Source organism: Mirounga leonina, unplaced genomic scaffold (genome assembly GCF_011800145.1).
Source record: "Mirounga leonina isolate KUSES-001 unplaced genomic scaffold, KU_Mleo_1.0 Mir_129, whole genome shotgun sequence".
Lineage (NCBI taxonomy): Eukaryota > Metazoa > Chordata > Mammalia > Carnivora > Phocidae > Mirounga > Mirounga leonina.
In genome coordinates this window covers 10,140,349-10,166,767 of record NW_023270323.1, presented here as the reverse complement: position 1 = coordinate 10,166,767, position 26,419 = coordinate 10,140,349, and the positions used below count along the sequence as shown (strand labels likewise).

Sequence of the window (26,419 nt, the reverse complement as noted above, 5' to 3'; positions counted from 1 at the left end):
TAACAGAATACTATTATTCTTGGGGATTTGAAGTCTTGAGAGACAAGGAAAATATTAAAGGAAATTAACCTAGCAATATTTTTTGAGAAGGATCCTTCCAAATGAGAGAAAAAATTCTGTAGAGGCAGAATAGTGGACCCAGAAATACCAATGGTTTGAACAGAGTATAGCCAGTGAAATATGCCAACAGTTTTGGGGGGCCCATACAACAGAGTTACCAGTGTCCAAGGTGAATTCATGATTCAGAATAGGCACCTCTGAGAGTACTTGTTTCTCCCTGCTGTGGGGCTACCCATTATGCAAAGGGCAGAACGTAGTACCTAGCAATCACACTGATGCCATCTGTGTGTCTGGAGACCCATTATCAACTTTATCTTTAGAGCTTGATCATCTCAGGAAAATCATGCTCCCTATGAGCAGCGTTCCAAGGTATCCCAGAATATTCCATATTTTCTGAAGACGGGTTGCAAGTTAATAAGAGAGAGGCTAGAGTTTAGTGTCGATTGTGAGTATAATGATTCCTTTTTGTATTATTTTATTGCCATCTCACATTTAAGGAAACTGAGACAAGAACATGTTAAGTTAGTTGCCTATGACCAAATAACTCAGAAGAAGCAAAAATTGGATATAAATCTATAAACCTGAATCCAGGGCCTGTGCAATTTCAACACAAAGAGCAAAATTTTTAATTTTTTGGTTGGCAGGAATTTGCTACTAGTAACTTTCAACAGATTAAATGCAGTGGAACAATAAGTTCAGATAAGAAAGTCTTCAGTTTTAGATTCAATGAAACAAAAAAGGGGCAGAGACCTCAGGGGCTATTCTTTCTGTGGAACTCTATGGGTATAGCTTGCTGGCTAACAAGAAATGGAGTGTGGAGGAGGGGATCCGAGGGCAACTATTGCCCTGTCTTTCATGGGAACCTAATTATCTGATGAGAAGAAACAGAATAGGCATCTCAGTGCTGAGGAATGGAGGTGTTGGGGGTCACTGAAATCTCTAGGTAATTTATAGGGAGTTTTATGGTCCTATGTCACATCTATGCTCTTAGAATCCTTCTAGATTCCATTACTCCCTCTGTGTCCCTACCTCACCAAATTTTTCACTTCTGTTGCATCATTTTTAACACTTCAACAATTATGAGTTGGTAAAGAGAAAAGATTTGAAATGTCTCATTTTTTAAAATGATGACACCTGTGTAGTCTACTTAAGGGTTGGAAATTTTCTCCGTAAGCCCTGCTATGACTTACAAATGTTAAAATAAAATGAATTCCTTTTTATTTATTTATTTTTAAAGATTTTATTTATTTATTTGAGAGAGAGAATGAGAGAGAGAGAGCACATGAGAGGGGGGAGGGTCAGAGGGAGAAGCAGACCCCCCGCCGAGCAAGGAGCCCGATGTGGGACTCGATCCCGGGACTCCAGGATCATGACCCGAGCAGAAGGCAGTCGCCTAACCAACTGAGCCACCCAGGCGCCCAAAATGAATTCCTTTTTAAATGTCTAAGGCACTATATTTATTCTTAACCTGAATTGTCATTTGAAGCATTAATTTGCTTAATAGAGCCGTGTTAAATATTGTTTGGAGCTCATGGTTGTCTTGGATAGAAACACACCGACAGAAAAAGGAGAAAGACAACTAAACAGAAACCACACGAACTAAATACCCTCTGATTGATACTGTATTTGAGACAAGTGGTAAGTGCATTTTGTGTGGTGGGGAGTGAAGCAAGTTGAGGACATGCTCATTTCAATCAGTTGCTTCTGGGTGGAGAAGGCCTCATTACCCCCTCCTTTATTTGGTAGGAAGTACTTCATGGAGGGAGGTGGAGTTTAAGGAAGGAAAAGAAGAGTCAAAAGAAAGCCATCCAAGGAATAAAGTGTCACTTACAATAAAGTTTCAAGAAGACAGAGGACAATAATTATTTTGTAGAATGGGAACTCTGAGATTGCTTCAGGAAGCAAAAATTTGGACACATTTTATGTGGGCACATTACCTCTCTGGGGGCTCTAATTCTTCTTGTATTCACTGCTCCTACTCCAGGGCTTTATCTCTTTGAGGGTATTGGCATTTTCTGAGTAAATTAATACATTTCCTTTTTCCATTATTCCATACTCTGTTCCCAAGTGAGACTGCTCTTACTGTATTTCATAATAAAGAATGTCAATTTCAGGCTAAGTTAAAATCTCTCTCTTGAATTACCATTTTCTGTATAAATACAGGCAACACCTATTGTATTATTTTCTGTTGTTAACTTCCATTTTTATGCACTCAAACATTCTCTTCCCAATGATGTCAAGTTCAATGAAGCCAAAGAGCAACAATTGTGCTTCTTTGTTGAATCCCCATAATATCTGCTCTATGCATTTGCACATAATAAATATTGGTAGCCTAGATTTACGAATCCAAATGGCATATTTGTATCTTTCAATGAAACCCTAAAGTTTTGCATTCTATTTTTATGAATGTCGCTGTTCTCCATATTTCAACCTACTGTTCTGAAAAACAGGCTATACCAAAATGAAATTTACCAAGTGAGGGAATTCAAGTAGAAGTAAAATTGTCCTTCTTATTTTTGGTTAACACATCAAATTCTGAGTTTATAATTAGGACATATGTAGTACGGAAAATGCTTCAAGTTCCTTTTGCAAAGATATTTTTTTTTCCACTGAGGAAAGAAAATGGGTAACCTAATTTCAAAACAGAGAAGTTGAACTCTGCTATAATGGGGCATTCATTATTGCAAAATGTTCACTACCGCTTCAGGATGATCTGCTGTAGAGAGGTGACCAGGAAGTGGAGACTCCAAGCTATAAATATTCTCAGAGAACTATGGAGCATCTGCTTTTAATTTGTGCTTGGTTGGCTTATACATCAGACAGGAAAACATCTCTGGTGTTAAGAGGTTTGAACAGATGCCATAGAGTAAGTCCCCAGTTCCAGTGTTTGTTGTCATTTTGGTTAGTGAACTCCGCCTACCAAAACAAAAATGAACAGAGTGCTTCAGAGGCTCCCCTTCAGCTTTAACCTTTAAAGAAAGAAAAAGGGGAGCAAACTTTTTTGCCTGCTCTCCCACACAGATAGTTTTTTAACCAATGATCTAAGAAACATTTTTAACCCTTTATATATGCAAACTCTGTAGTTTTTACACATTATTTAAGTCTGGAGTTGACTCAACCTTCGTTTTGTTGTCTCCTTGCCCTGCTGTGGTTATTGTTGCATTCTAGATCTTTGCCAGATTTGTATTTAGCCCATTAAGCTGATTAATGTTCCATTTGATCATTTTTATGAGTAAATGCAATGTTTTAACAGCTTAAGAAATGGGGGTAGCTATGGTTGGATCTAAAACTTAGGTAGAAGTTATCACTTAAATCAGAAAAATTGAGTCATATTACGGGAGGTCGACCACACAAATTCTCTGCAGGTGTCAAGTTTGTTTTCTTGTTGAACAACAGGTTAACCAATAATTTGGTATAACAGTTTCTCAGCATGTAGCTTGTGCGAAAAACATCTTTCTAAAAAATAACCATAATTAATATATTCTGACCTATGTATACATTGAGTGGATTCCACAAAATATTTAACTTTCTCTAGTCCAGATTTTAAACAGTTCTCCCAAGACTTGGACCTTTATTAACTCTTTATTACCAGAGAACAGTCTTTTATCCTGAACTTTTGGGTATTTACTTGTTGATTAACTAGACTTAGTTAATATTTACCAAAGATTCATTATGCATTACGTACTTAGATGGGTAGAAAATACAAAAGACGCATAATAATTCTAGTCTTCAGAAACCTTTGTTGTTGTGCTCGCTTCGGCAGCACATATACTAAAATTGGAACGATACAGAGAAGATTAGCATGGCCCCTGCACAAGGATGACACGCCAATTCTTGAAGCGTTCCATATTTTTAAAATAAAAACAAAAAAAGAGAGAAACCTTTGTTGTATGGTACAGAAACAAAACTAACATCTATGGCAACATTACAGGACTAGTGAGTTCTAAACAATGCAAGAACCCAAATTTTTCAATAGGAAATTGGAGAATGTAAACATTAATGTGATCTGGGGGAAAAGAGAGTCTTGGGAGAGTTTGGACTTGATCTGATCCTTAAACAATGGAGGGGTAGGAGTGGCTAAAGGGAAGCTGAAAGACATTAGCTCCAGATGTGAAAGCAAAGGGCAAGAAATAGACTTACTCTATCAGAAAAACAGTGAGAGGCAGGGCTGAAGAAATGAGGGCTTACTTGTTCAGATTCCCGAGAACCCTCTCTGAAAGCCATTTGTTGCCTATTTTAACCTCTTTACTCTTATTTTTCTTTTTTAAAAAATTATTTAAATTCAATTAATTAACATATAGTGTATTATTTGTTTCAGAGGTAGAGTTCAGTGATTCATCAGTTGTATATGACACCCAGTGTTCATTACATCCAACCTCTTTGCTCTTGCTGGAGGACTCCCATATTTTTTTCATTAGGGCAACAAACAGCTCTCAACGGCCTACATGAGAAAGCAAAATGACAGAGCATTTAGGTTTCCCAGATAGTTACTAAACAGTGTACATTTTAGAAGTATATTAGTGCCTTACTCCCTTGTCTAATCTTTCAGGTGCACTCTGTTTAAAAAAGAAAAAAAGAAAGGAAAGAAAGGTGGCCACATCTGCACGATTAGTGATGATGGCCAAACTTTATTTCAGAGATGCTAAGGATAATAGCACAGAATGTAGGAGACATGGCTATGAAGTCACGGGAGTGATTCTTTCCTAAACACAGTATAAGGTAAAACTTCAGATGGTTTTGTCACCTTCAAAATCATGCCCTTGAAAAGCTGTGTGATTATTCCGATGATGCTTCCATTCTTCAAGACATTTTTAGAACCCTTCTCTTTGAACCGTTCTAGGAGCCTGTGATGAAGTTTTTAAATGATCTTCTTTCCCAGAGACAAACCCTCTACCCTTACCTCCTGCTCTCTGTATCAACATCTGCCTCACCTTGCATGCTGAATTTTTCCTGCCCAAACTGGTGCATCTTCCTTATTTTGTCCCTAGCCTCTGCTCTGTCCTTGTTTTATCTGTTAGTCCCTTCCCCAGGGTTCAGGAAATTCAGGATAGGGGGAGAGGATACATGGCCTGAATCTGAGGAGGTATTCTAAATTAGCAAGAAGACAGTGAAGTGAAATAGAGAGAAATCAGAGATAAGAGAGAACTAAAAAAAGTGCAATCTTAACAACCACCACAACCAAAAAATACTTCGGCAATGGATGGATGGCTAGGCTAGCGTGGGAAATGGGAAAAGGATAGAACATATCAAACAACACAGGGAAAGCAGCACAAACACTAGAACTTGTGGTGGGAAGTATTAGCATTATAAAATAAATATGATAACAAATATGCATAAGGGAGTATTCAGATTCTCAATTGACTCCTAATTTATCAGGCCAATTTCTATCCACTTGCTCTGAAGCCAGTCTATCTCTGCCAAACTCTTCTAGTTTGGGGGAATGCAGAATTGGAAAATGGAGACTACCACAGAACCCAAGAGGCAAGAGGAAGGGAAAGACCTAGCAAAAGAGGAAATTGGAGCGGGCAAGTGAGAATCTGGAGTGTCAAAGAGTACGAGATGTGAAAGAATGGGGATCCAAGAAATATCCCAAACAGGCCATTAGTTGTATGCACTTTATTGCTTTCTCAAGATATGCAATCAATACATCGAATACCTTTAAAACATGTTTGGGTGAGAACTCCGCTTCTTGAACGGAACGCCACTCTGAGACTGGACCACATGCGAGGGCTTGGATAAGGTTACAGAAACAGATGCAACCACTACATCGCACTAGGCTCTGAGGTACTCACCTGTGCTCTCTCACGGGGCAGGATTACAACTTTTGTTGTTGCTGGCCTGGCACGGAAATGGACACACTCTCCAGTCTATGAAAGCAGACTGCTGACCAGAATGCTGAGTAGGCAGATGCCTTAGATGCTGTGACATCTATGGAAGCCCCCGGGCAGGACCTAGGACTAGAGACGACAACATCAAGGGCACCGAGTCACCTCCTTCTCTTCTTTGGTGAGCTCACTCAACCTTGATGGGGGAAAAACGCATGTGCACGTATGCCTGGTTTCTAATCTTCTCATCATGCTTATCCCAAACCACCTTTTCCGCTCATAGGAGAAATAAAGGGAGTTTGTCATACTCAGTAAGCCCGGACGTGGAGGGCTTCTTTACACTTTCCACTGCTCGATAAATGAATGGATATTAATGGAGTTTGTGGAGCTGCCCTGCAAAAGCAGACAATGGAGGCAAAATAGAAATTTTCGATCTTGCGACTAGAATGAAACCTAAACAGAACCCTGAATACCAGGATGATGTGCTATGTTCTCTTGGGTATTTTTTTCTTTTTTCTTTTCTTTACTTTTCTCATCTGCACTTGCAAATTTTAGGTTAATTCTGCAAGAATCCAAATACCCACAGTGCTGTACAGAACATACTGTCTTCGAACAAACACAGGCTCTACTATTTATAGCTGATTGCTTCACCACTTGCTTGTCTTGCCTGTCTCTTGAATGTCCCTTGCCATAAACAAAGCAGATGAAGATGGATTTTCTGTGCATCTTAAACGTTTCTTTATTCTCTCAAATGCTGATAAAATTGAACCATCCTGGGAATTTACATCATGAATGTCACAGTAGTGGGAGCACCAGACATGTGACTCACTGTGATGTCACTTCTCTTAGTTACCTCCAGCCAAATTTGTTAACCTCTACTTAAGTGTTCTTGGTCAAAGGTGCCCTGCAACTTAGCTAGAGTTAATGGGTATGTAACTGACATAAACATTAAAAAGGAAGATTCAGACAAAGACATCATTGAGCCAGAGCCGTTGATTCTATTGTCCCTGTTGAAAGAAAAGTCATTTCTGTCGCTGAGTAGTGAATACATTTATACCCTGACACTAAATATGTCTAAATGCTTGTGAACAACAATATAGATGGAAACCCTGGACGGAGTCAGGAAATGGGAACAAGAAAGAATTAAAAACCCATCTTCAATTGCCCATATTTTTTAAAAAGAAAGAAAGTAGAAAATCAAAACCTATTTATGTTGCAAAAGCTGTGTGGGAAGATGAGGTATTCCTGATGAATGAGAAAATGAAACTTGGAACTTTTAAATGAAAATCAACTATATTTTTTCAATATATATCTGGATCTATGACAATAATCTATGCCTTTTATATAGAATTGAATCAAATCAACAAAATTGAAGAATTCAGCACAAATGTAATTAGAGGAAAATATTTGGAAGACCCCCAAAATATAACACTGTAGTTAAAATTAGATATACTTTAGTTTGGAAAAATATCTTAAACTCTAAGGTTTATAAATCTTTTTTTAATGTCTTATGGGGGGAGCTTTTAATGATTTTCCTGAAGATTATATATAAATGAATTAATTTTAATTCTCCCTAAACAGGGATAATCCACAAGAGTTATGGTGGACAATCGACTGATTTACCCAAATGCAGCCACTGCAGTGCCAATTTGATTCCTGGTTGCACAGCTCTTTAGGCACACCTATTATTGGCTTACAAGTAAATCACTGTACTTATAATTTCACCTTTACACCCACTGAAGAGTCACCTGTCAAAGGACTACTGATCGGTTTTCACTACCGAGGCTGAATTTTAAAACTAGTTATATAGGGAAAACCAGCTTTTCTTAGCTTTTGTGCTGTCCATTTATGAGGACATTAAGCTTACTAGAAAGGAAAAGGACATGTCTCTTCTTTCCTCTTCATAGGGCCTGACTTTCTGGTGACCTTGCTCCATCATATTAAAATAAAAAAATTTATTTTAGTGAAGCTGGTTCAGATAATCTCTTTTATCTAACCATGAAAAAATTGGAAGGCTCAAATAAAGTCATAGTAAATGTTAACCTCTACCAGGAATTGAGGCTGCAGTATTCACCCATAGGATGGGGAAACTGCATTTTATGAATTCAGAGTCAGTGGTCTCTATCATGTACAGAATATGGGGTGACGTTAAGAATCTGAAATAGTTAAAAACCAACAAATAATTTCTTTTCTTGTCTTTATAATGTTTTGTGTTCTCTTTTTATTGATTTGATTTCTAACTTGGTGAATCCCTAATATATTACCTTAGAGCTTTAGAATTTTAGAATTGGAAGGGATTATCTAAGACGGTGGCCCTCTGATTTTTAAATTATGTGAACTAGTAAAAATTTCCCAAATTGGATGACTGGTTTAAAGTTGCCAACTTTATATTTTGTCTGATACACTAAAAAACAAGACAGAACAAACAACTCTCTCTCTCTCTCTCTCTGTGTGTATAGAGAGAGAGAGAGAGAGATTTAAGAAATTGGCTCATATGATTGTAGGGAATGGCAAATCCAAGATCTATAGGATAGGCCAGCAGGTTTGAGTCAAAAGGTTTAAAACTCAGGCAAAATTTCCATGTTGAAGTCTTGAGGCAGAATTTCTCCTTCTTCAGGAAACCTCAGCCTTTGCTCTTAAGGCCTTCAACAGATTGGATGAGGTCCAACTGATTGGATTAGGTCCACCCATATATAAGCAGAGGATAATTTGATTCATTTAGTCAACTGATTGTAAATGGGTTTTTTTAAGATTTTAATTTTAATTTTATTTATTTGAGAGAGAGAGAAAGAGAGACCACACAAGCAGGGAGAGCGGCAGGCAGAGGGACAAGCAGGCTCCCCACTGAACAGGGAGCCCACGTGGGGCTCGATCCCAGGACCCTGGGATCATGACTTGAGCCAAAGGCAGACACTTAACTGACAGAGCCACCCAGGCACCCTGTAAATGTTAATTACATCTAAAAAATACCTTTACAGCAACATCTAGACTGGCATTTGACCAAACAACTAGGCACCACAGTCTAGCAAATTTGACACAAAAAAGTAATTATCACAGTCACAGAGTTGATTCATTTGGCTGGTCAGGTCTCCTGACTTCCTATAGTACACATTCAATCCTACTCCCTTGGCCCCAGCTCCACCTCAATTAAGCTAATGCTACTTCTTTTATATATCATTCAAGATAATTTAGAAGATTAAATAAGATTATTTATATTTTTTAACCTAACAATACCAAATACATAAGACTATAAAAACTAAGACTTTATTTTATATCTGTAGTGATTATAAATTAGGATTATAGTTCCATAATTTTGTACATTCCCATATTTGAAAGCAAAGTAACAGTGTCAGGCAATGCAGTAATTTTATTAAAATTGCAGATGATGCAAAATCAATGTTTTTAAATTATTTTGTAATGAAGTTAATAAAAAAGCATTATACCAAATTATATGGAGGTAATTATCTCAAAAAAAGAAAAAATATATTTTAAAAAAATCTATGCCCAGTTAGAAGATTTAAAGACACTATTCCAAAATATTAGTTATATCTGATGGTGACATTATGGATACTTTTTTCCTTTTGAATTTTCCTGAAGTTTAACAAAGTTAATATATTTACTTTTTTGTAATCATAAGAATGAACTATATTTTTAAAACTAAAGAACAAAAAGAAGTCTAATATTATGTTTGTGTCAGTATGTTATGTCCACATGCTTTTAAATTTTTCTAAATAACACAGTTGTATCCACTCAAATAAGTTGACATTTTCATTTTGGTTTCATCATGATTGTCTGGTTTGATGAAAATCCAAATCACATGCCAGTGAGTAAACTCATTGACCCACGTGAGCCTGTTCCATAAAAGCTTTTTAAAAGTATATATTTGTGTTTCACAAACATTTGAGAAGCAGTAACTTTGGGAAGAGAAGAGCAATATCCCTTGACCAATATTTGTGTAAAATGCATGTGCCAGAAATTATAATGACAAAAAAAGAACCCCGATGTCAAAGATTTTAGCAAATTATACTCTGTACTCTAGAAACACTTTCACTGGGAGGAGACCATCAATTTGAGTGGATGTGTACTTTCTGTTTTTACAATGCAATGTAGGCAGATTATTATAAAAGTACATGCAGCTGTGTGAGTTTTTAATGTTTAAACATTAATAAGTGTCAAGTGTGTTTTAAGTTAATAGTACTTAGAAATCAGAAAAAATCATGCATTTTCTTTCACTTCCCATGAGTTAATTTTACAAAGAAAATGGAAAGCTAAAACAACTGAAGAATTTATAGGAAAGAAAAATGGAAGTAACAGTGTCAAATTCTGTTCTGACTTCAACTGATATTAAAGAGAAAACAGATGCCTGGCCCTGTTAATAGAACTGGATCACAGTAATGAACAGCCTCCATGAGGATTATATGGGCCAGCTTTTTTTAAGTATTATTTATTAAATAAAAGTATTATTTATTTTAAATTTTATCACAAATGCACGAAAAGATAAAGGACATAAGAATAGAGAAGAAAAATACAATATTGTAACAGTTGGGATTTAAAAAACTCAGCCCAAATTGGCTTAAAGAAAAGGAGAATTCATTGGTTCATACAACTGAAAAATCAAGGGGAAAGGGGAGTTTTGGCTTCCATTTGTAGCTGTATCCAAGAATCTGAATGATGTCACAAACACCTGGTCTCTCTCCATCTCCAAAATTTGCTCTTCTTCATTTTTAATTCTATTACTCAAAGTCCTCAGCTGCAAACAACAGAAACCAATTGTGGCTAGTTCAAGCAGAAAAATTAATTTATTAAGGGATTTTAGCTAGCTTACCACATTTTCAGAAAGACTTGAGAACCAGATTTGGAGACTTGTAGTCAGAAACACAACCCCAAATCATATTAAGACTCAGCCCACTCGAGAAACCTGGACTCAAGAGTTCTAATCCCAAGCACTGGGAACTCTTTCTAGAACCTCTGCTTTTGGTGCTTCTACAGATGGGATAAAGTTGCCAGTGCCTTCTCAGAATAGAGTCCTTTTTCTTGCCTCATGGGCTTCTAGATAAAAGCCTGGCAAGAGTGGGTCCGACTGACAGAGCTAAAGAACACACATATCCTAGGACAAGAGAGACTAAGAATGTAAGAATCCAGCTCTTGATAATTATAATAATTACAGTAATAGTAATAACAATATATGCCTAACACTGGTGTGGTGATAGATGTAGATATAGATATCTTCTTCTCAATAACCTTATGCTCTATATTACTATGACATCCATTTTACTAATGAAGGAACTGAGGCACAGGATGTTAAATAATTTGGTCAAGTTCAGATATTTGGTTGAGTAGAATGAGATTTGTACCCATGCAGTCTGATTCCAGAATCCATTCTCTTAACTACTTACCAATGTGTAGGTACTATTTCATTTCCTGGAAATGGGTGTTGGAGAGAACAAACTGTACTCATTCTCCCAGCCTTCCTTGCAGCTGAGAATGGCCATGTGACCTAGTTCTGACCAATGAAACAAAGGGAGACTTTGCTAGGATAGCCTTAAGTAGAACACCTTGCCATCCTTTCCTACCTTTGCACTTTGTCACTTAAGGATCTAACACCTGGAACAACTGCTGCCATTTTATAACCATGAAGAGATTCATTGCTATCACACTGCAGACAGTTAAAGAAAGCAGGAAAAGAGGCTGGGTCCTTGTTGACATCATCAAGATACTGAAACAAACCCAGAACTACTTATATCCAGTGCCTTAAACAACAGAAAGACACCACAGGGATTCAATTAGCAAAATCCACGTTGTTAACAACCTACTGGACCAGTTTTTTGCAACAAATAAGTTGCAGGGCTAGGGTTCCAGGGGTGCATGGGGAGAGACCTATATATCAAAAGATACTTAAATGAAATGGAGACTAAAAAAATTAGAAAAGATCAATGAAAGTGAGAGATGGTTCTTTCAGAAGATAAACAAAATTGATAAACCTTTAGGCAGACTCATCAAGGAAAAAGAGAGAAGACACAAAATCAAAAATGAAAGAGAAGTAACAACCAACAGCATAGCAATACAAAGAATTATAAGAATTATAAGAAAAATTATATGCCAATAAACTGGACAAGCTGGAAAAAAGGACAAATTCCTAGAAACATACAATCTTCTGAAACTGTATCAGGAAGAAATAGAAAATTTGGACAGACCAATTACTAGTAACAAAATTAAATTAGTAATCTAAAAACTCCCAACAAACAAAAGTCCAGGACAAGATGGCTTCACAGGTGAATTCTACCAAACATTTAAGGAAGAGTTAACAACTCTCCTTCTCAAACTATTCCAAAAAATAGAAAAAGGAAAGTGTCCACATTTATTCTATGTAAGGTATCAGGCTAATGCTGGATTTTGCTAATTGAATCCCTGTGGTGTCTTTTATTAGTCCTCCAATTCTATATTTCCTGTAAATTGAGAGTTAAAGCCTTGATCAGTTTCTGTTGTTTAAGGCACCCAGTGTGTGGTATTTTGTTACAGCAACCCTAGGAAACTAATACAGTGGGTATATGAGTGCTCTATAGGAAATGCTAGAGGTATTAGTGCTTTCAGCCTCAAGTGAAGTGTATAAGACCAAAATGACTTAAAAATTAGGACTGGATATAAGTAGTTCTGGGTTTGTTTCAGTATCTCAGACACGTCTGCTGGAGGCTCATAGTTGAGGCCGGGGCTTGTGAGGCCCCCATAGGCCGAGCTCAGGCCACCTGAGTAGCCACTGGTAGTCTTAGTATGGATACTCATATTCTGCATCCCAAACTCCAGCTGGCTCTCCTCGCCCTCCAGCAGCTTGTGGTAGGTGGCAATCTCGATGTCCAGGGCCAGCTTGACGTTCATGAGCTCCCAGTACTCGCGCAGCTGCCGGGCCATGTCCTGCTGGGCTCGCTGCAGGGCGGCCTCCAGCTCGGCCACCTTGGTATTGGCGTCCTTAATGGCCAGGTCCCCATGCTGCTCAGCATCAGCAATCGCCACCTCCAGGGCAGCCCTCTGGTTTTTGAGGGCCTCAATCTCAGCCTGGAGTCGGCTGGTGCTCCGGTTCATCTCAAAAATCTCCGTCTTCGTGTGACGGAGGTCATCCCCGTGCTTCCCAGCCAGTGTCTGCAGCTCCTCGTACTTGATCTGGTACATGGTCTCGGCCTTAGCCCGGCTGCGGTTGGTGATGTCCTCGTACTGGGCCTTGACTTCCTCAATGATGCAGTCCAGGTCCAGGGAGCGGCTGTTGTCCATGGACAGCACCACGGACATGTCTGAGATCTGGGACAGCAGCTCACGGATCTCCTCTTTATAGAGCTGCCTTAAGAAGCTGATCTTGTTGGTCAGCCCTTCCAGGCGGGACTCCAGCTCTACCTTGTTCATGTAAGCTTCATCCACATCCTTCTTGATGAGGACAAATTCATTCTCCATGTCTCACGCTCTTTGGTCTCCTCTTCATATTTATTCTTGAAGTCCTCCACCAGCCCCTGCATGTTGCCAAGCTCCACCTCCAGCTTCAGCTTCTCCTGGCCCAGGGTGTCCAGCTGCCTCTGGAGGTTGCTGATGTAGCTCTAGAACATGTTGTCTATGTTGCTCCGAGTGGTTTTCTGCTGCTATAGGAGGCTCCACTTGGTCTCCAGAATTTTGTTCTGCAGCTCCAGGTGCCTCACCTTGTTGATGAAGGAGGCAAATTTGTTGTTGAGGTTCTTGATCTGCTCCTTCTCTTGGGTGTGCACAGCTTGGATGTTGGGGTCCACCTCCGCTTAAGGGGGCTCAGCAGGCTCTGGTTCACTGAGACAGCTGTGATGCCCTCCATGCTCCTGGCCCTGCTGCTGTAGCCCCCCGACCGCACTCATGCTGCTGCTCAGGCCATCCCGGAAGCTGCTGCTGCTGCTGCCGCCACCCAGGAGAAGGCGGAGGAACTGATGTGGGAGCCAGGCCACTCGTGTAGGAGCGGCTGCTGAAGGCCCAGGGGCCAGCGGTGGACATATTGTAGGACTTCTGGGTCACCCTGATGGACATGGTGGAGGCCGGAGTGGAGGCTGGAGTGGAGGCGAGTAGGCTGAACCTGACAGACATTCCAGAAGGAGCTGAGAAGCTGCTTCTAGGTGGGCTACCAATAGCATTTTTCATAAAACTAGAACAATCCTAAAATTTGTGTAGAACCACAAAAGACCCCAAATAACCCAAGCAATCTTGAGAAAGAAAAGCAAAGCTGGAGGCATCACAATTCTGGACTTCAAATTTTATTACAAAGCTGTAGTAATCAGAACAGTATGGTACTGGCACAAAAATAGACACAGTGCAATGGAACAGAATAGAAAACCCAGAAATAAACCCACAACTATATGGTCACCTAATCTTCAACAAAGCAGGAAAGAATAGCCAATGAGAAAAAGTCTCTTCACAAATGGTGCTGGGAAAACTGGACAACAACATGCAAAAGAATGAAACTGGACTACTTTCTTACACCATCCACAAAAATAAATTCAAAATGGATAAAAGACCTAAATGTAAGACCTAAAACTATAAAAATCGTAGAAGAGAACACAGGGAGTAACTTCCTTGATATCAGCCAAAGCAACTTTTTTCCAGATACCTTTCCTGAGGCAAGGGAAACAAAGGTAAAAATAAACTATTGGGACTACATCAAAATAAAAAGCTGCACAGTGAAGGAAATAATCAACAAAACCTAAAAGCCGACCTTCAGAATGGGAGAAGATATTTGCAAATGACATATCCAATAAAGGATTAGTATCCAACATATACAATAAACTTAATAAACTTACACAACTTAACATCCAAAAAACAAATAATCCAATTTAAAAATGGGCAGAAGACATGAACAGACGTTTCTCCAGAGAAGATATACAGATGGCCAACAGACACATGACAAGATGTTCATCATCACTTACCATCAGGGAAATGCAAATCAAAACATTAATGAGATATCACCTCATACCTGTCAGAACGGCTCAAATCAACAACACAAGAAACAGCAGGTGTTGGCAAGGATATGGAGAAAAAAGAACCCTCTTGCACTGTTGATGGAAATGAAAACTAGTGCAGCCAGTCTAGAAAAAGTATGGAGGTCCCTCAAAAAAGTTAAAAATAGAACTACCCTATGATCCAGCAATTGCACTACTGGGTATTTACCCAAAGAATACAAAAACAGTAATTCAAAGGGATACATGCACCTCTGTTTATAGCAGAATTATTTACAATAGCCAAGAGTTGGAAGTAGCCCTAGTTCCATCGATTGATATATGGATAAGAAGATGTGCTATCAATGGCCAAACTGTGGAAGGAATCAAGATGCCCTTCAACAGACAAAAGGATAAAGACGTGGTAGGGGAGGAGGAGCAAGATGGTGGAGGAGTAGGAGACCTAAACTTCGTCTGGTCCCAGGAATTCAGCTGGATAGCTATCAAACTATTCTGAACACCTATGCACTCAACAGATCAAAGAAAAGAATAGCAGCAACTCTCTGAACAGAAAAGTGACAATTTTCTGGAAGGGAGGACGTGTGGAGAAGGGAATCCAAGGCGATATTTGGGAAGATAGACGGCGGGGGAGGGGGCCTCCGTCAGCCCTACTGGCAAGTGATAGAGCAGCGGAGCACAAAATCGGAAATTTTAGAAGTCTGCTTTGCTGAGGGACATCGCTCCAGTGGCTAAGCAGGTGGTGGAACCCTCTCTGGGACAGTGTGGTCTCAGGACCCTCGGGGTCACAGAAAGACCACGGGTGCCTGAGTGCAGCAGAGCTCCCAGGTATCGGAGCGGGGAAGTCAACTGCAGAGAGGGAGCCGAGGCGCAGGCTCTCAGCTTGGGGTTGCCATAAACTGTGATCCGCGGCACAGTCAGGCCACTGCTCTTCCAGCAGGGACCCAACAAGCGGCAGATCCGGGGAGACTCTCCTTCCTCCCCCAGGAGGAGCAGCGCAGGAGTGCACTGCAGGGATCTCCTGGGTTTGGAGACTCCACATGGGGTCAGGTGCCAGAGATAGAAATGCTCGGTCACAGGCCGGGTGAGCACGGGAGTGCGGTTGGAGACTGGGGAGATGGGAGTGACTGACTGCTTTTCTCTGGGGGCGTACTGAGGAGTGGGGCCACGAGTTCTCAGCTCCTCTGGGGCAGAGACTGGGAGGCCGCCATTTTCACTCTCGGCCTCCAAAGCTGTACCGAAAGCTTGCAGGGAACAAAAGGTCCTGAGAGCAAACCCGAGCAGATTACTTAGTCCATACCTGGCAAGGGCGGGGCAATTCCGCCTCTGGCAAAGACATTTGGGAACCGCAGCAACAGACCCCGCCCCCAGAAGATCAGCAAGAACAGCCAGCCAAGACCAAGTTTACCAATCAATGAGAATGGCAGAACTCCAGCACTAGGGGAATATAGCACATAGAATTCATGGCTTTTTCCCCTCTGATTCTTTTAGTCCTTCAAAGTTAATTTTTTTAATTTTCTTTTTTTCTTTTTCATTTTTTAAAATTTTTTCTTTTTCCCTTTTTCAACCAACATCTTATCAATCCCTTTTTTTAAAATCTTCTTTTTTTTTTCATTTTTAGAGTCATATTCTATCCCTTCATTGCAGTTAACCTTATTTTTGGTAAGACCAGAAAGGAACAGAGATAAGTTGTTCTCTCTTTAAAATTTTGGGATACAGTTTCTTCTAACAGACCAAAATATACCCTAAATCTCTAGTGTATGGCTTTGTTCTAGTCTCCTGTCTGATCACATTCTCTCCCTTTTTTTTTTTTAATTTCTCTTCTTTCTTTTTTCAACCAACTTCTTATCTTATCAATTCCTTTTATAAAATCTTAATTTTCATCTTTACAGTCATATTCCATCCCTTCATCATATTTACCCTTATTTTTGTACATATATAAGTTTTTCTTTCTTTAAAATTTTGGGAGGCAGTTTCTTCTAACAGACCAAAATATGCCCAAAATCTAGTGTGTGGCACTGATCTATTCACCAGACTGATCATATTTGATCATATCCTCTTTTTTCTCTTTCTTTTTTTTTTTTCTTTTTTCTTTCTTTCCCTTTCTTTTCCCCCAGTTTCAGGTCTCTTCTGATTTGTTTAGTGTATATTTTTCTGGGGTCATTGTTACCCTGTTAGCATTTTGTTCTCTCATTCATCTATTTTCCTCTGGACAAAATGACAAGACGGAAAAACTCACCCCCAAAAAAAGAACAAGAGGCAGTACTGACTGCCAGGGACCTAATCAATACGGACATTAGTAAGATGTCAGAACTAGAGTTTAGAATGATGATTATAAAGGTACTAGCTAGGCTTGAAAAAATCATGGAGGATACCAGAGAAACCCTTTCTGGAGAAATGAAAGAACTAAAATCTAACCAAGTTGAGATCAAAAAGGCTAATTTGGACCCAGAAGAAGAAGAGAGAGAGGGGCAGAAGGCATATTGGAGCAAATTATAGCAGAGAACTTCCCTAATTTGGGGAAGGAAACAGGCATCAAAATCCAGGAGGCACAGAGAATGCCCTTCAAAATCAATAAAAATAGGTCAAGACCCCGACATCTAATAGTAAAACTTACAAGTCTCAGAGACAAAGAGAAAATCCTGAAAGCAGCTTGGGACAAGAGATCTGTAACCTACAATGGTAGAAACATTAGATTGGCAACAGCCCTATCCACAGAGACCTGGCAGGCCAGAAAGGACTGGCATGATATATTCAGAGCACTAAATGAGAAAAATATGCAGCCAAGAATACTTTATCCAGCTAGGCTGTCATTGAAAATAGAAGGAGAGATAAAAATCTTCCAGGACAAACAAAAACTAAAGGAATTTGCAAACACAAAACCAACCCTACAACAAATATTGAAAGGGGTCCTCCAAGCAAAAAGAGAGCCTAAAAGTAACATAGACCAGAAAGGAACAGAGACAATATACAGTAACAGTCACCATACAGGCAATACAATGGCACTAAATTCATATCTTTCAGTAGTTACCCTGAATGTAAATGGGCTAAATGCCCCAATCAAAAGACATAGGGTATCAGATTGGATAAAAAAATAAGACCCATCGATATGCTGTCTGCAAGAGACTCATTTTAGATGCAAAGACACCTCAGATTGAAAGTGAGGGAGTGGGAAACCATTTACCATGCTAATGGACATCAAAAGAAAGCTGGGGTGGCTATCCTTATATCAGACAAATTAGATTTTAAACCAAAGACTATAATAAGAGATGAGGAAGGACACTATATCATAGTGTCTATCCAACAAGGGTCTATCCAACAAGAAGATCTAACAATTGTAAATATCTATGCCCCTAACATGGGAGCAGCCAATTATATAAGCCAATTAATAACAGAAGCAAAGAAACACATCAACAACAATACAATAATAGTAGGGGATTTTAACACCCTCCTCACTGAAATGGACAGATGATCTAAGCAAAAAGATCAACAAGGAAATAAAGACTTTAAATGACACACTGGACCAGATGGACTTCACAGATATATTCAGAACATTCCATCCCAAAGCAACAGAATACACATTCTTTTCTAGTGCCCATGGAACATTCTCCAGAATAGATCACATCCTAGGTCACAAATCAGGTCTCAACTGGTACCAAAAGATTGGGATCATTCCCGGCCTATTTTCAGACCACAATGCTTTGAAACTAGAATGCAATCACAAGAGGAAAGTCGGAAAGAACTCAAATACATGGAGGCTAAAGAGCATCCTACTGAAGAATGAATGGGTCAACCAGGAAATTAAAGAAGAATTTTAAAAAATTCATGGGAACAAATGAAAATGAAAACACAACTATTCAATATCTTTGGGATGCAGCAAAGGTGGTCTAAGAGGAAAGTATATAGCAATACAAGCCTTTCTCAAGAAACAAGAAAGGTCTCAAATACACAACCTAAGCCTACACCTAAAGGAGCTGGAGGAAGAACAGCAAATAAAGCCTAAACCCAGCAGGAGAAGAGAAATAATAAAAATCAGAGCAGAAATCAATGAAATAGAAACCAAAAGAACAGTAGAACAGATCAACGAGACTAGGAGCTGGTTCTTTGAAAGAATTAATAAGATTGATAAACCCCTGGCCAGACTTACATAAAAGAAAAGAGAAACGACCCAAATAAATAAAATCATGAATGAAAGAGGAGAGATCACAACCAACACCAAAGAAATACAAACAATTATAAGAATATATTATGAGCAACTCTATGCCAGCAAATTAGATAACTGGAAGAAATGGATGCATTCCTAGAGATGTATAAACTACCAAAACTGAACCAGGAAGAAGTAGAAAACCTGAACAGATCCATAAGCACTAAGGAAATTAAAGCAGTCATCAAAAATCTCTGAACAAACAAGAGCCCAGGGCCAGATGGCTTCCCAGGGGAATTCTACCAAACATTTCAAGAAGAATTAATGCCTATTCTTCTGAAACTGTTCCAAAAAATAGAAATGGAAGGAAAACTTCCAAAGTCTTTCTATAAGGCCAGCATTACCTTGATCCCAAAATCAGACAAAGACTGCATCAAAAAGGAGAATTACAGACCAATATCCCTGATGAACATGGATGCAAAAATTCTCACCAAAATACTAGCCAAATGATCCAACAGTACATTAAAAGGATTATTCACCACGGCCAAGTGGGATTTATTCCTGGGCTGCAAGACTGCTTCAACATCTGCAGATCAATCAATGTGATACAATACATTAATAAAAGAAAGAACAAGAACCATAGAATCCTCTCAATAGATGCAGAAAAAGCATTTGACAAAGTACAGCATCCTTTCTTGATTAAAACTCTTCGCTGTAGGGATAGAGGGTACACACCTCAATATCATAAAAGCCATCTATGAAAAACCCACAGCGAATATCATTCTCAATGGGAAAAAACTGAGAGCTTTCCCCCTAAGGTCAGGAACACGGCAGGGATGTCCACTATCACCACTGTTATTCAACACAGTACTAGAAGTCCTAGCCACAGCAATCAAACAAAAAGAAATAAAAGGCATCCAAATCGGCAAAGAAGAAGTCAAACTCTCACTGTTTGCAGATGATATGATACTTTTTGTGGAAAACCCAAAAGACTCCACCCCAAAACTGCTAGAACTCATACAGGAATTCAGCAAAGTGGCAGGATATAAAATCAATGCACAGAAATCAGTTGCATTTATACACACCAACAACAAGACAGGAGAAAGAGAAATTAATCCCATTTACAATTGCACCCAAAACCATAAGATACCTAGGAATCAATCTAACCAAAGAGGCAAAGAATCTGTACTCAGAAAACTATAAAATACTCAATGAAGAAATTGAGGAAGACACAAAGAAATGGAAAAACTTTCCATGCTCATGGATTGGAAGAACAAATACTGTGAAGATGTCAATGCTACCTAGAGCAATCTACACATTCAATGCAATCCCTATCAAAATACCATCCATTTTTTTCAAAGAAATGGAACAAATAATCCTAAAATTTGTATGGAACCAGAAAAGACCCCAAATAGCCAGAGGAATGTTGAAAAAGAAAAGCAAAGCTGGTGGCATCACAATTCCGGACTTCCAGCTCTATTACAAAGCTGTCATCATCAAGACAGTATGGTACTGGCACAAAAACAGACACATAGATCAATGGAACAGAATAGAGAGCCCAGAAATGGACCCTCAATTCTATGGTCAACTAATCTTCGGTGAAGCAGGAAAGAATGTCCAGTTAAAAAAAGACAGTGTCTTCAACAAATGGTGTTGGGAAAATTGGACAGCCACATGCAGAAGAATGAAACTGGACCATTTCCTTACACCACACACAAAAATAGACTGAAAATGGATGAATGACTGAAACGTGAGACAGGAGTCCATCAAAATCCTAGAGGAGAACACAGGCATCAACCTCTTTGACCTCAGCCACAGCAACTTCTTCCTAGAAACATCGCCAAAGGGAAGGGAAGCAAGTGCAAAAATGAACTATTGGGACTTCATCAAGATAAAAAGCTTTTGCACAGCAAAGGAAACAGTCAACAAACCAACAAACCAAAAGACAACCGACAGAATGGGAGAAGATATTTGCAAATGACATATCAGATAAAGGACTAGTGTCCAAAATCTATAAAGAACTTATCAAACTCAACACCCAAAGAACAAATGATCCAATCAAGAAATGGGCAGAAGATATGAACAGACATTTTTCCAAAGAAGACATCCAAATGGCCAACTGACACATGAAAAAGTGCTCAACATTGCTCGGCATCAGGGAAATCCAAATCAAAACCTCAATGAGATACTACCTCACACCAGTCAGAATGGCTAAAATTAACAAGTCAGGAAACGACAGATGTTGGCGAGAATGTAGAGAAAGGGGAACCCTCCTACGCTGTTGGTGGGAATGCAAGCTGGTGCAGCCACTCTGGAAAACAGTATGAAGGTTCCTCAAAAAGTTGAAAATAGAGCTACCCTATGATCCAGCAATTGCACTAATGGGTATTTACCCCAAAGATACAAATGTAGTGATCCGAAGGGGTACGTGCACCCCGATGTTTATAGCAGCAATGTCCACAATATCCAAACTATGGAAAGAGCCAAGATATCCATCGACAGATGAATGGATAAAGAAGATGTGGTATATATATACAATGGAATATTACTCAGCCATCAGAAGGGATGAATACCCACTATTTGCATCGACATGGATGGAACTGGAGGGGATTATGCTAAGTGAAATAAGTCAAGCAGAGAAAGACAATTATCATACGGTTTCACTCATATGTGGAATATAAGGAATAGTGCAAAGGACCACAGGGGAAGGGAGGGAAAACTGAATGGGAAGAAATGAGAGAGGGAGACAAACCATGAGAGACTCTGGACTCCTGGAAACAAACTGAGGGTTACAGAACGTGGTGGGGGGATGTGGTATTAAGGAGGGCATGTGTTGGGATGAGCACTGGGTATTATACGCAACTAATGAATCATTGAACACTACCACAAAAACTGACGATGTACTATATGTTGGCTAACTGAACATAATGAAAAATTAAAAAAATTTTTTTAATTTAAAAAAAACCTAAAATGTTAAGCAAAGAAGAAGAAGAAGAAGAAGAAGAAGAAATATACAATAGAATATTTTTCACCCATAAAAAAGAATGAAATCTTGCCATTTTCAATGACATGGATGGAGCTAGAGTATAATGTTAAGTGAAATAAATCAGAGAAAGACAAATACCATTTGATTTCATTTATGTGGAATTTAAGAAACAAAATAAACAAAGCGGGGAAAAGAGGGAGAGAGAAATCAAGAAACAGACTCTTAATTATAGAGAACAAACTGATGGTTACCAGAAGGGAGGAGGATGGGGGCATGGATTAAATAGGTGATGGGGATTAAGGAGTGCACTTGTAATGAGCACCAGGTGATGTATGGAATTACTGGATCACTATATTGTACATCTAAAACTAATATAACACTGTATGTTAATAATAAACAAAGAAAATAGTTAATGAAACATTTGAGAAATTTGAATACTGGTGGGATATTTGATAATACAAGGAAAAATTGTTCATTTTCTAGGTAAGAACATGCTATTGTGGTTATGTTTAAAGGGTATTTCCTTTAAAGATAGTTTGATGTTTGTTACAGACTCTTTGAAACAACTTATGAAGTTGCCACCATGCACACAATGCTTCCTGTCACAGCTGAGCTTAGGAAACTCCCAATCTCTTAAAGGGGCTGCCAGCAAACCTGACCAAACGTTGCTCTGCAGGGAGGTATTATCTTTATTTTTCTGGTGAGGAAATAAACCTGCCTTCTGACCAAGAGAGAAAGACTATCCCTAGATTCCAAAGTTGTTGTACAAACATCCTTGAAAAATATAACCATGGTATACAAATTCCCTGGAGAATTGTCTCCCAACAATTTCTATTTATGGATTCAGTACATAATTTTAATAGTTACATTAATAACTTTGATAGTTATAAAACTATGCATATTTTCTATCTCTTGTTGTATTTGTTTTTATACATGTATTTTTGCAAGTTTGTATATTCACATTTTTATTCTTTTTATTCCTATTTTATTCCTATTATTTTATTCTTTTTTATTCCTATATTGGTCATTTATATTATCTTTTTTTTAACCAGTCTTTCTAGAGGTTTATTAATTTTATTAGTCTTTTCCAAAATGTTGGCCTTTGTGACACTTCTTTATGGTTTTCTAAATAATTTCATCAATTCATGCTCTTATCTTACTTTCTTTTATTTTACTTAGGGTTTTATGTTTGTTACTGTTGTTGTTTTGTTCTTACGGTCCCTTTTCTAATTTCTTGAGATGGATGCTTAGGTTATTAAATTTCAGTCTTTATTCTTTTTTAATGTATGCATTCATGCTGTAAATTTTTATTTAAACCATAGCTTTAGCTGCATCCCACAGGATTTTTTTTTAATTTTGGTAAAAAGCACGTAACATTGAATTTACCATGCTAACCATGTTTAAGTGTACAGCACAGTAGTGTTAGCTATATGCATATTGTTGTGCAACAGATTTCTAGAACTTTTTCATCTTGCAAAACTGAAAATCTATACCTATTAAACAACAACTCACCTTTTTCCCCTCTTGCCTCTGGTAAGCATATTCTTTTTTTTAAGAGTAAGTTTTCTTTTTTTCCCAGTTCTGTTGAGATATAATTGACTATAACACTGTATAAATTTAAGGTGTACAATATAATGATTTGATATATGTATATATTGCAAAATGATAACCACTTTCTACTTTCTGTTTCTATGAGTTTGACTACCTTAGATACCCCTAAAGTAGAATCATACAGTATTTGACTTTTTGTGACTGGTTTATTTTACTTAGCATCATGTCCTCAAGGTCCGTCCACGTTGTAACGTGTGACAGGATTTCCTTTTTTAGGCTGCGTAATATTTCAGTGTATGTATGTACCACATCTTCTTTATCCATTCATCCATTAATGGCCATTTAAATTGCTTCTACCTCTTGGCTATTGCGAATAATGCTGCAATGAACACGGGTGTGAAATTATCTCAAGATCTTGCTTTTTAATTCTTTTATATGTACACCTAGAAGTAAGATTGCTGGATCATATGGTAATTCTATTTTATTTTTTCAGCAACCTCCATATTGTTTTCCATAGCAGCTGTACCATTTTACAGTTCCATCATCAGTGCACCTGGGTTCCAATCTTTCCTCATCCTTACCAGCACTTATTTTTTGGTGTGTGTGTGTGTGTGTGTGTTTAACATGGCCATCCTAATGGGTGTAAGATGATGTCTCATTGTGGGATTGGCTTGCACTTCCCTAGTGATTAGTGACATAGAGCATCTTTTCATATGCCCATATGCCCATTTGTATATCTTCTTTGGGGAAATGTCCATTCAAGTCTTATATGCATTTTTTAATCCGGTTATTTGATTTTTTGTTGTTCAGTTTACGAGTTCTTTACATATTCTCAATATTAACTCCTCATCAGATATATGGTTTGCAAATACTTCCTCCCATGCCACAGCTTGTCTTTCAATCTGCTGATTCTTTCTTTTTTTTTTTTTTTAAGATTTTATTTTTATTTATTTGACAGAGAGAGACACAGTGAGAGAGGGAACACAAGCAGGGGGCGTGGGAGAGGGAGAAGCAGGCTTCCCGACGAGCAGGGAGCCCTATGCGGGGCTCGATCCCAGGACCCTGGGATCACGACCTGAGCCGAAGGCGCCACCCAGGCGCCCCTGCTGATTATTTCTTTTGCTGTGCAGTAGCTTTTCAGTTTGATGTAGTCTCATTATCTGCTTTTGCTTTTGTCACCTGGGCTTTTGGCATCATAGCCAAGAAATCATTGCCAAGACCAATGTTATAAGGCTTTTCCTCTATGGTTTCTTCTGGTAGTTTTATAGCTTTAGGTCTTAGTTTAGGCATCTCACAAGTTTTCAAGCATAGTTTTTGTATTGTCATTCAGTCAAAATAGTCTCTAATTTCAATTGTGATTCCTTCTCTGCCCATAAGTAATTTCAAAGTTAATTTCTTAATGAACTCAAAACAGTTGAGTAGATTCTAATTGAATCTCATCAAAAAAGTATGAGTTTTAGTAATTTCCCCTCCTCTCATTTAGCTGGAGCTAGATTTAATTTTGTACCCCTTAGTTTTGTAATAGTGCCAAAAGCGCTGCTCAGAATCTTTGCTTCTCAATTGCCTTCTAAGGAATCAGCAAATCTCCCTAGAAGAAGAATCTCTAAACAGTATTTTAATTCTTCATCGCTATTTTAGCTTTCTGATGCCTGAAAGCTGCTTTTTTTTTTTTTTTTTTAAGATTTTGTTCAGATAACCTAGTTGTTCTCAGTGGATGGATTGGTCCAAATGAATTATTCTGCCATTTCCAGAAGTAGAAGTTTCTCAGATGAAATAGATATAGATATAGATATAGATAGAAATACCTAATATGCGGTTTAAGTTGCATGGTTCTTCAAAGATTATTTGATTCCTCTCTCCTGCATTTTGGTAGTAAAATCTGCTATCCTCATGAATGATGTGGGTGTATATGGAGGAAGGTAGTATTAATTGACAAAAGGATGAAATTTCACATCTGCCTTGTTGTGGTACATAGCATGAGGAAACAAGAGAGGCCCTGAGAACTCACAGAAATCTTGGGGAGTGTTTTGGACATCCTCAGAGCAGGCTTTTTAAAAATTTTTCTTTAACTGAAGTATAATTAGCATAGAGTATTATGTTAGTTTCAGGCATACAATATAATGATCCAATTCTATACATTACTCAGGGCTCATCCCAGTAAGTGTTCTCAGGGCAGTCTTTGTTAAGTATTGAAGGCAACAGGGACCTCTGGATGGCAGTGGGGTTCAAATACAAAGAACCACGCAAGTGTCATGCTACTCAGTTCCTCACCTGTTCTTTATCCACGTATTTTTTTTATTCTTTTGTTTAGAGTTGGTGGTGATGATAAACCACGTTACAAGCACAAGGGCAAGGCAAAGCTAGAGATAACAGAGGAAACTGAGCAGCTGCTAACTATATTAATGAAAAGGCAAGGAAGATGTTGCTAAGTCTCTTTCTGTCAGTTTCGATAGGCTAACTTATTTTAGCATGCAATGAAATCATGTTATAGTTTGGAAAACATTTTATTATTAAAATTTCTGTGGGAAAAATAACTTTGTTATTGCAACTCTTCTATATCCTAGTGCTAAGTTCCTTTTTCTCATTGAAACATCTGTATTACTCTTTATTATAGCAGATTTTTTTTATATTTTTTTATATACTCTTTTTTTTTATATTACTCGTTTTTATATTTTTTTATATTACTCTTTATTTTAGCAGAATGGGCTACACACTACAGCAGTGCACCGTAGGGGAAGTTACGACTATCAGACTCCTTTAAAAATTGTCTGGACCTAGACAGAAGACACTGTAATAGGCTTAAATTGTTTCAACACTTCCACCAGAATAGTCAGACTGTCAGAAATAATATGTGGTTTGACCAGAGAAATAAAAAATTGGCAGCCTCATACTTGAAAAAAAG

General features: G+C 38.4%; 1 non-coding gene and 1 pseudogene across 1 annotated transcript; one reads left to right on the top strand and one right to left on the bottom strand.

Annotated features, from left to right (window-relative positions):
• Positions 1 to 2,831: 2,831 nt before the first annotated feature.
• Positions 2,832 to 14,078, bottom strand: LOC118010834 (annotated as a pseudogene).
• On the top strand, positions 3,808 to 3,914 carry LOC118011002. The gene has a single exon (XR_004679395.1). It is a non-coding gene; the product is annotated as a U6 spliceosomal RNA (small nuclear RNA).
• Positions 14,079 to 26,419: the final 12,341 nt, after the last annotated feature.